Raw genomic sequence first — 12143 nt, 5'->3', positions numbered from 1 at the left:
AGTTTAAAAATACAATTATATGCATAAAAATTTTTACTGAAAAAAACCACATATTTGCACTGAACTTACTAGCAATGAAAATATTTGTAATAGAAGGTTTGCCTTATATAATAGAAGGTGCCTATAAGGTTTGAATAGTCACCAGTGTCTTGTTTGTGGGAAGCACCAGTGACCTGCGTTCTGATTAAAGAACTAAGATTTATGTTTGAGAATCACTGCATATCTTTTTCATCTAGTTTCTTTTAAAATGTGCTGGTTTAGAACTGCTTTTCACATGGCTTTAGACACTTCTGCATGAATTTTCAGCAGCTAGATAGAGTGTGTATGTCTTTCAGGCTGCTACCTACTGATAACCATGATAATTCACTAATCTTGATTCAAAACTCAAGGTCTCAACGCAGAATTCAAGATCTCAGCCCCCAACTTGGCAGCAGCTGTGAGGCTCATTCATGCTGCCCAGACCATGCAGAGGAGAGAAAAGAGCTCAGCTTCAGAAGCTCAAAGCTTCATATGTAAGCAAAGAGTCCACCTAGATCACTGGAGAGATGCTTCCCCAGAGGGAGCATGAGATGCTTGTATTTTAGTGAGAGGGTGAGGTGAGAAGGACTAGCACTGGTCCACAGACAGTCTGCGTGGGCCAAGACGCAGATCTTCTCAGACTGGGCACTTTTCTGAGGTTTTAGCATTGGGCTGATCTTTATTTCTGGTTGATGCATAAGATGGGGACCTTCAGCGGAGCTGAGTGTCCCGCAGAAGCTCTGATCTGACTTCTGGATGTGCATGTATCTTCCTCCTTTGTAGGAAAACCCAAGATAGTAACATTTTGACTATCACTGTAGTGATTAAATGCATGTCAGGTGACTCCAGGTCATGATTCCTCTTAGAAACCAACATTCCTATTAGTTCTGGTGGAAGTTCAGGCTCCTGAACTATCCATTTGGGGCAAAGCATCTGCATGCTTTTGTTATCCTGACCTTTACTCTCTGTTGTCATTTCACTTCTGACTTCTTAACTAAGAGCTTCAGCAAGGGAGAGCAATTAGTGCCCATCGCAAGGAAAGCTTTTGCAACATGGGTGACTGCCCACAAGAAACCCAGTTGAGACCACCAACCGTTTTATTTATTTTTGTTCTAGTTTCTGCTGATTGAGAAGCTCATGAGATACATCTCATTTCCTTGGAGGTCCCCAGGGAAGCAGCAGTCAGACAATCCTTTTCTAGCCTGCTTTGGGCAACGCTGGTGGTATAACACTGCTAGCACTGCACTTAGGTCACTGTGCTGGTAGGTCCCTTAGCTACGTAGGTTATTGAAGCCTGGCTAAACAGGGTCTGATTCAATGCACCAGGCAGCTTATTTCAGCCACCAAACTCGGGTTGTTAGTAAGCACTAATTTACCATTATTCAAGCCAGATTTGAACAAGGTACTTAGAGAAAAATGGCTTCATGTCCTGAGCTACATGTTGTACAGAATTAAACAAAAATGTCTCATAATGGGGATGGTGCTTGAGAGGCTCCACTAATGGTGTGAGGCACTGTCCTGGCTGTATTAAAAATAGCCCCCTCTCCATGGTGCCAGATGGAGGTTTTCAGAGCTGTATCTGTCTTTAGACCTAAGTTTTAAAACTTCAGCTGTCTGTGTTTCTCCACACCAGGTCATTCCCACAGGTATCACCCAGTGCATCTAAGCTACATCATACTCCAGCTAATTTGAGCAGGAATTTTGGTATCCCTTGGAATCACGCTCCTCCCTGCTCCTTGCAGTTTGAGGGAGGCCAGTAATTTGCTGGTGGCTGTTTAACCTCAGGAGGCCTTTTCGCCTTCCCGTCTCCTACCCCACACAGCCTAAGATGCTCTTGCCAGCAAGCTGAGCTGAGGCTTGCCTCATTTCCTCCCCTGTAATTCCAGTCTTTACTTGGAAGAGAAAGGGGGTGCATAGATCAAGCTTACCTCTTCCTCTGTGGCCAAGTCTACCAGTTCTTCCTGTGTATGGGAACACAGACCAAGTCATACTGATTTCTAGTAGTAATTCAGATAGAGACAGAGCCTTGACTTTAACTGGACCTTGCATATGAATGTCTCAAAGAATTCAAAGATTACAGTTCTGCTATGTGAATTAAAATATGCCAACACATCCATCTAAGAAGCCATCCCTGCTGTACTTTGGACTTGCCTCTACTGATGTTATTTGGAGTATTTCAAATGGAGCTGGATGATCTTCTTAGAAATCATTTTTTGACAGTGGCATTTATGGTTGTTTGTTGATTTCTTTAATTCAACCTATTTCCATATAAAAAAGATCTTTGCTTCCTAATGTGGTAGGTACAGCACAGACCTGATCCCTGTAAACCGCCACATCAGGAACATTTACAACATCATGTCCACAACAAGTAGTAAAGTCCTGTGTCATAAAATTGTCTCATCTACCCAGAAAATGTGTTTTTCTAATGTGCTAAGGCACTGCATGTATGCACAGTTCATTTACAATTAACAATTGTAAATTAACATTTACAATTAAACATTCACATACAATTAAATATTTGTGCATGTGTAGATTATAGAACTGTTTGGGAAAACCAGCTAGAAACTAAATATCCAAGGAGTTATTTGTATGTTAAGATAACCTATGTTTATTCTAATTCCAGAGATTGTGTGACCGAACAAACCAAATTTATAACAAAACATTCAAAATATAGGTTATTTTTGGACCAAAAGAATAAAGCTTCCCTCCGCCATGATACTACAAAAGGGGCTGGCAATGCCAGGGAACATGATGTGCTGAGGCTGTTGCGTATCATAGTTGTCACACAGATCACTTATTTCTTGTTTGTTTGTCTCCATCTCTCTCTTGTTATACATCTCGATATTCAGCTCCTTGGGCAGAGCATGATTTGGCATTCATTGTTACAATAGTTATTATCCCAAAGGAGCTCATGGTTTGGTACTGAACAATGATAATAGATATTTAATAGAAGTCACAAAAGAAAGCTCCACAGCTGAGCTTGAATTTACAAATGTAACATTATAAAAGGTTTTTGAGAAAGCACAAATTTTGCAGACTTGTGTTGAGTTCATCTTTCAGTCCGTGATGGATTCCAGGGAAGAGATGACCACACACATCTAGCAGAGCTTCCTCCTGGTGATGCCTCTGTGAGTGCTTATCCATCCCTGGACATGACAGAGAACATTGGGTCACTTGTGAGTTTCCTATGAATCACATCTCCTTTTGTCCATCTCATCAACTCCCTTTCTGAGAATTCAGTTGACTTATGACTCCTGGTTTCTCTTTCCTTGGCTCTTCTCTTGCATTTTACCTGATGCCGGTCCTGCCTTGTTCCTTGGTGTCATTGTGACACATGCATGCATTTCAATGCCATTTGCAGAGCCTGAGTGTGCCATTTGAACACAGTCCTAGGCAAAGGGGAGAATGAGGTAGGTTAGAGTGGTACCATTCCTGGAAGACCAGCAAGAGACAGAAAATGTCCATGAATTCAAGGCTGTTTTCAGGCAGCCTAAATTCTACCTATGTTCTTGTGCCTAATGTTATCCACAAGATATTCTGAACCTTCAGGGTTGCCAAACCAATAGGAATCCAAAGCTGAACTAGGAGAATTAGATGGAATACAGCTGCTGGAGGCCCCATGAGCCTGTGTCCTTTGCAGTCATGGAGCTTTCTGGCAAAGCTATGTGAATAATGGACTATTTTTGTTTTCTGACAATTCTGGAAACACGAAGCAAAAATATTTGTAAAGAGCTTTTGAGTGTGTTCAAAACAATCTGTCTCTGGAAAGTGCGAACTGAGAAGCTGTCAGGCTGCTTCTTGGGTCCAAGTTTCATTTCATTTAATTTCATTTTTGTTCATTTAATTGTTGTTTTTTTTAAAAAAAAATTAATTTGCTTTAAGCTTTAAATAAAACCCCACCAAAGTTGAAATAAGTTTCAAATTATTAAGAAAAAATGCAAATCTTTCTTTTGGAAAATTTGAAAATAACCAGATGTTTTTGAACAGTTTTTATTGGGATGGGCATTTTAAACCACTGAATTTTGCAGAATTTGCTGGGGAATATTTTGGTTTATCAGAAATGAGATTTTGGTGAAATTTTTGCTATAGGACTTTGTCCAGCTGTAGGCATCGGTCTTGCCTTTTTTCCCTCCCTGTATAAACTCTTTATGATACTACCAAAGGCAGTGCGTGGCTTCACCCAGGGCAATGGCTGTGATATTGTTTGGTCCTAACATTACCAGTACAAGGATAAGACAGGTATCATCATCCTGTTGCTTGGACTTTCTGACTTTCTAAAGGTTTATAATGTGAAACCCTTTGTAAAATTCTGTTACCAGAAAAGCAGAAAGCCTGAGGAAAACACAGATGTAATTGAAATTACATAGGACAGTGTGTTTTGTCCTTCTGCATGGGTTGGTTTTGTCTCATGCAGCGTTGGCCAAATTGCTGAGCTGTGGGTTTATGCTGTCATAGGTGCTCTCTGCAGTAAGGTGCACATGTTTGCATCCAATGGAAAAAGGTGTCTGCCCATCCATTCCCAAAGAAAGAAAAGCCACTCCCACTTGCTGAACATATATTCATCTGTTGATCCTCCTTGTAAATGGGGAGAGGCAGTTAAAGTGGTGGAAGCAAGGTTAATGCTTGGACCTTTCTGGAAATAGGTCAGCAAAAAAGAAATAAATGACCACAGAAAGTGGAAGATGAGCAATTAACTTTTCTGTAGAACAACGAGGCTGCTGGTACCTCTCCAGGAACTCAGAGTCAGGTCCAGGTTCACGCTCACTGTGAGGTTGTACTTCACTGTGTAAGTCACAAACTCACCTGGAGAAGTGATTCAGTGAAATAACTTGTTGTATGCCTGGGATCACCCACAGATGTGCCAAGATATCCAAGAATGCTAAGTTATTTCTTTAATAAGTGGGCACTGGCACTGAGTCAGCAGGAGGACATGTTTGATTTGTGTGATTCTCATGTGCAATTTCCTTGCTACCTCCTGAAACTATGAAATATGGTAAAAATGGACCCATATGTGTGGAAAGCAGAGCTGGTATCTAACAGATCTCAGTTGTGACTTTCATATCAGAGCTTCAGTAGTTGTGGTTCATCTGAGGTGCATCTCAATGCCCAATGCACTACTTACTTTTTTTTGCCACTTCACACAGAATTGTAGGGTTATTTGCCTTTTCCAGACAGGAAAACTTCTATTGGAAAACATGGTTCAAAGTAGTTGAAGGAAAGAACTTCTTTAACACTTTTTGCACCCTTTTTTCCTGCTTAACACGTTTTATCTTACCTTGGTATCCTGAAGATGCTGTGGCTATGATCTTTTTGCTTATACTTACCGTAGGTTGTAAAGTCTACTATTATGTGATGTGATAGTGACAGTATTTGTGTGTGTGACAGTATTTGGCAAATGGGGGCTGGTAAGGATGCAGTTTTGAGTACATAAAAAACATTCTGGGCCAGATTGAGCCTTTAGGAGAGCAGAGCTGTCTCTCTGCAGTGGTTATAGTGACAAATGTAAAACATTTGTACAAAGGGAATATATTAGTCACCAGCTGTTATTATAAGCCTTTCACATTATTTAATGACCAGAGTAGGCTTTAGGCAGCCAAGCAGGAGACTGTATGGCCCCTAAGTGCCTCTTACTGCCTTGTAAAACCAGGGCATGATCTTACCCTCTCTTATCTCTAATGTTACATGTGAAACAAGACATACTGGTATTTGGCTTGCTAACCATCAATGCAAACCACTGCAGAACTTAAGGGTGTTTCATTAGAACTCCATTAAAAATGAACAATCAAGGTTTTAAAAAAGTAATCAGAATCCAAAGAGCAAAGCCTCGCAGTATAAAACCTACCCAGTCTCCTTTGCCTTTCTCATGAATAGAAGCATGTGTTGCTTTTAATTTGCAACTCTTGCAACTATCAGGAGTGGCATAATGCTTTTATTTAGTTATCTATTTATTTAAAAAGAGTTTTAAGACCCTGCAGAAATCTGGGCACAGGCTTGTGAAAGAGAACTAGCAAAGGCTCAGTGTGGTAGTGTTTTGTTCTGCTTTTGGATGCAATTTTATCCATTGCTGCAGCTGGCCGTTCCTCTTTTAACAGCCAGGCTCTTCAGACCATGTGCTTAGTTAGGATAGCTTATAAATTGCCAGGCTATATACAGATGACTGTGTCTGGCAGAATGTCTTTATGATGTTGGTGGTATAGGAAAAGCATATGTCAGGCTATTGAATGCTGCTGGAGATATGATACCTGGCTGGTATCTTGTGCCATCTATGATCGAAGTGATGGTGGTTCTGCAGTGACAGTCTGCTTGGTACTGTTTTTAAACTATTTTCCCTATATATAACTTCCTATAGAAGTGGCAAGCCTGATAGATATCTAAAACAAACTTTAAGACAATTTAAGACAGATGAACGCTGGAGGGATTTTTGACTTGAGATTATTAGGGCACAGAGTGATTAAATCTGAAAGCACCTCTGATCTGTGCTAGCACCGGTTGCTAGTGAGAGATCTACAGGAAGAGAAGTCAATACAATGAAAATAGACAGTTGCCTTGGTATATTGGAAGATCAACACAGTTTTGAGTGTCTACTCTCACCAGGAAAAAGATAAAATGCAAGTTAGATACTCTGTGTAGTGTTACCCAGAGATCTCAGGGAAGCAAGTGGCGGTAAACTGAAGTCGTCAGGGGACCAAGCTCAAAGCAGTGGTTTGATACAGCATCCATGTTCAGCATGGACAACCTCCTCCTGGTTCATTCAGTATCCTCAAAGTAATAAAAAGTTTCTTGATTCAATAGCCACCTCTTTTACATGCCTCTGTCTCAGCCCCACAGCAAATCATAGGCAGACAGAAAGGACACTATTCTGAAAATATTTACCATTAACTTTGCTTACCCAAGCTGTCTCTGTAAAGCAGGTAGATAGGAAAGTTCATAAGCATTTGCAGTGTTAGGAGCTTCGCATGAAGTATCTGAAACCATTTGCTTTTTAGCCATCTTTCTTTGACCAAGATGAGTTGAGAGTTCAAGATCTCAGACTTGTTGTCAAACAGACAACTTCAGCATCCTTTGGCATATTCTAACAATCACATTGAAAAACTTTGAACTTTAGTCTCTAAGGTGTTACTTGTTTATATGTAAACAGATTCAAGTAATGAAATTAAAAGTATCAAGCTTTCACAAGGGCATGTAGTGGTAGGGCAAGGGGGATTGGTTTAAAACTCAAAGAGGGTAGATTTAGATTAAACCTTATGCAGAAGCTCTTCCCTGTGAGGGTGCTGAGGCGCTGGCCCAGGGTGCCCAGAGAAGCTGTGGCTGCCCCATCCCTGGCAGTGTTCAAGGCCACGTTGGACACAGGGGATCGGAGCAAGCTGCTCTAGTGGAAGGGGTCCCTGCCTGTGGCAGGGGTTGGAACTGGATGAGCTTTAAGGTCTCTTCCAATCCAAACCAGTCTGGGATTCTGTGAAGTTGGTTGTCCTAGGAAAAAGATTAGGGAAGACAGTGCCTAACTCTGTTAGCACTCTATGTATCTCCACTTGGCCTTTTTAATTACTGCTTCCCTCTCTTAGGGAGCCTGTTGCTGGGGGAAGATGCAGTATGTGCTGTAACCTGTCCTCCAGCAGTGGGACAGAGGTTTATACTGGTTTTGTAGGGCATTGCTGATGAAGTGAAGGGATCGTGCGCTGCTGGCTCTGAAGTGAAAACAATCACTCTGAAATCTCAGAGCTTCCTTAGAAATGTAAAAAAATGGGGTGGGAGCATAAGTTAATTGTGCTTTTACACACTGTTATACTTGTCACTGTGCCAGGCTCTACATTTCTTCCAAGGGTGAAATGAAAACTCCAAATTCATGTGGTTATGAAACAATTTCAGTATGAGCACTCAGTGAAGAATTATAAAGTGGGAAAGACACAGTCCTGTTTCACAGCTGGTTGAGAAGGGACTGAATTGATCAAGGCTTCTTCCAGTTTGGAGGAGCTTTTTGGAGTGTATTGAAACCATTCTGCATCTGTATGTTGAATGTATATAAGGTACTAAAGAAAAGCTGATTTGTTATGACATTTCTTTGATTAGGAGATGGGGCAGCTGGCAGAAGGCATCACCATCATTCCAAGAAATCTCATTTCTCTGCAACTGGAGATTTAGGAAATTAATCTGGTTTGCCCTGATTTACACCAGAATAAATTTATCCATTGGAAACTGGGCATGGCAAGAAATCACTGGCACTGCAGGGGACTTGAGAGAAATAATGGTTGCAGTGAGAGACCTTGATGAACAAGGATCAAACACCATTTTCTCCTTTGCAGTAATGGAGCTGAGGTACCTGAAGGCCTTTGTAAACTAAGCTGGACTCAGCTCCATTTTGTTTAGTCCTGAGGCTGAGGGGGTGCAGCACCATGTAAAAGTCACGTTATCAACCCTTGTGATTTCATCCTGGACCATGTGTGCTTCATAGAGACTATAATTGCAAGGTCAGTCCTGATTTGCATCACCACAAAAGGACAACTGACTGAAGGACAACTGTCTCATTGGACAAATGGCTTATTTTTGTTATTAGAGATGAATCAAGGGGGGGGGGAAAATGAAGAAGGAGGGGGTGAAAATACCTTGAGGCTAAATCTAAACTGGAGCAAATCTACTCTTTTAGATACATAAACTCAAACCCTTACATATGTGTTTGTCATAGCCAAACTCTTGCTTGGGTGCTTAACTGCCATTGATAACACCATGTGCTAACTCAGGCACCCAGGTTTCCCTGTAGTGTTCTTACTACGAAGAACAGTTGGTCTTAGGGGAAAACATTTACATAGATGACAGCTATTTTCAGGAAAATGAAAAGTACTGGGTGAAAAAGGAGGTTTTGACATTGTGTGAAATATGGGGTTTACACACAGTAGTTTTCGCTGTGTGTATACAAATGGGTGATTTACCATATATTGATTCACACACCATTTGTAAGTGTCTAATTTATTTATTTATAGAGATGTATGGAAGCCATGGTTTGAAAAGCAGTTTGCAGAACATCTGGTATGTCAACAAGGTAACCTTTCCATTTACTTGTTGGTAAAAATGTCAATATAATGGACCTGAACTCCACATTGGTTTACACAGATTTCCTGGCAGGCAAAGCCGTAATGATTTGCATGTCACTCTTAAGTGACATGTGCCCTCCAGTTCTGAGTAGTTGACACAGCCAAGAGGAATAAAGAGAGCTGAGCATGTGGCTGGTTCTGTACGTGCTCACACCGGTGGTTCAGGCTGTGTGGTGTGAAACATCTCATCTTGCTTCGACTTCCAGTTTTACAAAAGTGGCCTTTGATTTTTCACTGAAACTGGGGGGGTTTGGTTTTGTTTTGGTTTTTATTATTTTTTGTACACATTAAACAGATGTGAGAAGAGGTGACAACCTGAAGGCGACTTTAGATCCTGGTAGCATGTAATCCATGAGCCTTCCCTGTTTTCTACAGACAAAGTTATTGTACAGGGGTGTGACAGAAGAATCTGAGGATTCTTGATTACTCTTAAAAATATGCCAATGGGAATGACAACAATAATACATTATTTACACCTTTTATATTACTGCCTGTACAAGATGGGTCACATAAATCACACAGCATTTTATTCACTCTGTGACTCATTACCTGACACTTTTTGAATAGGAAAGTCATTTTGTACAAAGAGGGTGGTAAAACACTGGCACAGGTTGCCCAAGGAGGTGGTGAATGCACCACCCCTGGAGACATTCAAGGCCTGGCTGGATGTGGTTCTGAGCAACCTGATCTAGTTGAAGATGTCCCTACTCATTGCAGAGAAGTTGGACTAGATAGCTTTGAAAGTCCCTTTCAGCACAAACTGTTCTATGATTCTGTGGTTCTATTCCATGTTGTTGATACTGAATAGCAAAAAAAACTCACTTCAACATAGAATCAGAGTTAAAGCTCATCCACTTCCAACCCCTGCCACAGGCAGGGACCCCTTCCACTGGAGCAGCTTGCTCCAAGCCCCTGTGTCCAACCTGGCCTTGAACACTGCCAGGGATGGGGCAGCCACAGCTTCTCTGGGCACCCTGGGCCAGTGCCTCAGCACCCTCACAGGGAAGAGCTTCTGCCTAAGAGCTCATCTCAGTCTCCCCTCGGGCAGGTTAAAGCCATTCCCCTTGGCCTGTCCCTACAGGCCCTTGTCCCAAGCCCCTCTCCAGCTTTCCTGCAGCCCCTTTAGGCACTGGAGCTGCTCTAGGGTCTTCTCTTAAGGAGCCTTCTCCTCTCCAGCCTGAATCAGCCCAGCTCTTTTAGCATTTAATGTTTCCTTTATGCAGTTAAAAGAACAGTTGTAAGGTGATTATTTTCTTATTCATCCAGTTGGCCAAACTCCATCAGGTGAGTGCCTGGCCCAGCCCCCAGCAGTTCCTGTGGGTTGTTGCTGGGCAGAGCTCTCCCATAGCTCCCTCAAACCCAGTTTCCACTTCAGGGAAATACAGGATAGCAAGGATCTGCCGTGGCACCCAACAGGCGTCCTGACTGGGGTGCCCAGCATGCAGCACGTGCAGTGGAGCTCCCTTTCTCTGCAGTCTCAGCAGACCCTGAGATACTTTCATAGTTCCCAGAATTTGATTATGTGATTTTTTTTTTTTTTAAATGTCTTCAAAAATCACATTAACTGTGAATTAATTAATTAATTAATGCAGCACTTCTGATTCTGACCCTATTCAAGCAAACTTTTTCATTAATACATTCCATGCTTTAAGCCTTTCATTTCATTTTTACATTTCATGTTTTAGCCTGGGCCTTTTCACCAAAATACAGAACTTCAGTGTCCTCTCTGGCAGATAAGATGCACATGAAACCAGCTATAAGGGAACTTCTATAAAGGTTATGGGGGAAAGAAGGAAGTTCTGGAGGATATTGGGCAAGACAAAGGATAAGACTGATGAGAAATAAACATATTTATGAAAAAGTAATACATAGAAGTCACTAGTTGGGACCTTATTGGCTGATATTAGTTGGGTTTGGCATTTTTTATTGTATCTAAGAAATAAAAACAAAACCCCTATAAATACCTGCATGGCGCTGAAGTTTATTTATTTATTTACTGCCTAGTGTGCGACTCCTGATGAGTTTTCCCTCCAGCCGTGTTGATCAGGACCCCATCAAACCAGGGCTCTGTGTAACATTACATACAATCAGAGCATTATTTAGAGTGCCGGGCATGCTTCCCACTGCATTAAAATCAGATGGAGTTCCCACAGGCTGTGTTGTTGGTACAGTCCTCTAAAGGTCTTTCCCCTTTCCCCTTCCGTTGGGCATTCATTCTTTTTCTTCATCTGGATCAGAAAATGGTACAAGTGAGTTGCAGCCCTAATCCCATCAAGTTTCTTTGCTGTGTAGCCAAAACGTGTTCAACTCTCTTTCCCTCTACTGTATTTTTCCTGTAACGTTAACTTTCTCTGCTGCTTGTTTACACAGATGGAGTCAACACATTTGACTGTGAAAATAAAAGCCCACAACTGCACCTACAAAACCTCTGCACACGCAAGCAGCTTCTTTTCTGTGACCTCTGGTTTCTCAGCTTTAGATTCAATTCTAAGTTTCAGCTCTCGGCTTCAGACTCCTGGAAAGACCTGACTCCCTTGATTCACTCTTCTTGAGTGTGAATCACTTGACCACTCCTCTTCATTTTAATGCTTGTTTCTCTTTCCTACTTTTTCCTGCTCTGGACTAGTAGCAAAACAAGAAACCATCATATCAGCTAAGCCTCCTTCTAATGCACAGACAGCAGTTGTCTGTGTGTGTATGCAAGTTGGCTTCTTGGTGGATGCTGAGCCCAGTATTCAGAGTGTCGTGGTTTAAGCCCAGGCCGTAAATTAGAACCACGCAGTCTACTTCACCCCCCCACCCTTTCTTCCCCCTGCTCCTGGAGGGACCGGGAGGAGAATCGAAAGAATGCAACTCCCACAGGTTGAGATAAGAACAGTTTAGTAACTAAGGTATAACACAAATCACTACTGCTACCACTAATAGTAATAATGATAAAGGAAATAACAAGGAAGAGAATACAACACCTCATGACCCGTCGACCGATACCGCACCCCCTACCCCGCAGCGCCCTAGCCCTTCCGAGTAACTCTCTGTTAC

Source organism: Psittacula echo (assembly GCF_963264785.1).
Source record: "Psittacula echo genome assembly, chromosome: 12".
NCBI classification, from domain to species: Eukaryota; Metazoa; Chordata; class Aves; order Psittaciformes; family Psittacidae; genus Psittacula; species Psittacula echo.
The sequence above is the reverse complement of the archived record's forward strand: the minus strand, read 5'-3'. Positions refer to the sequence as shown.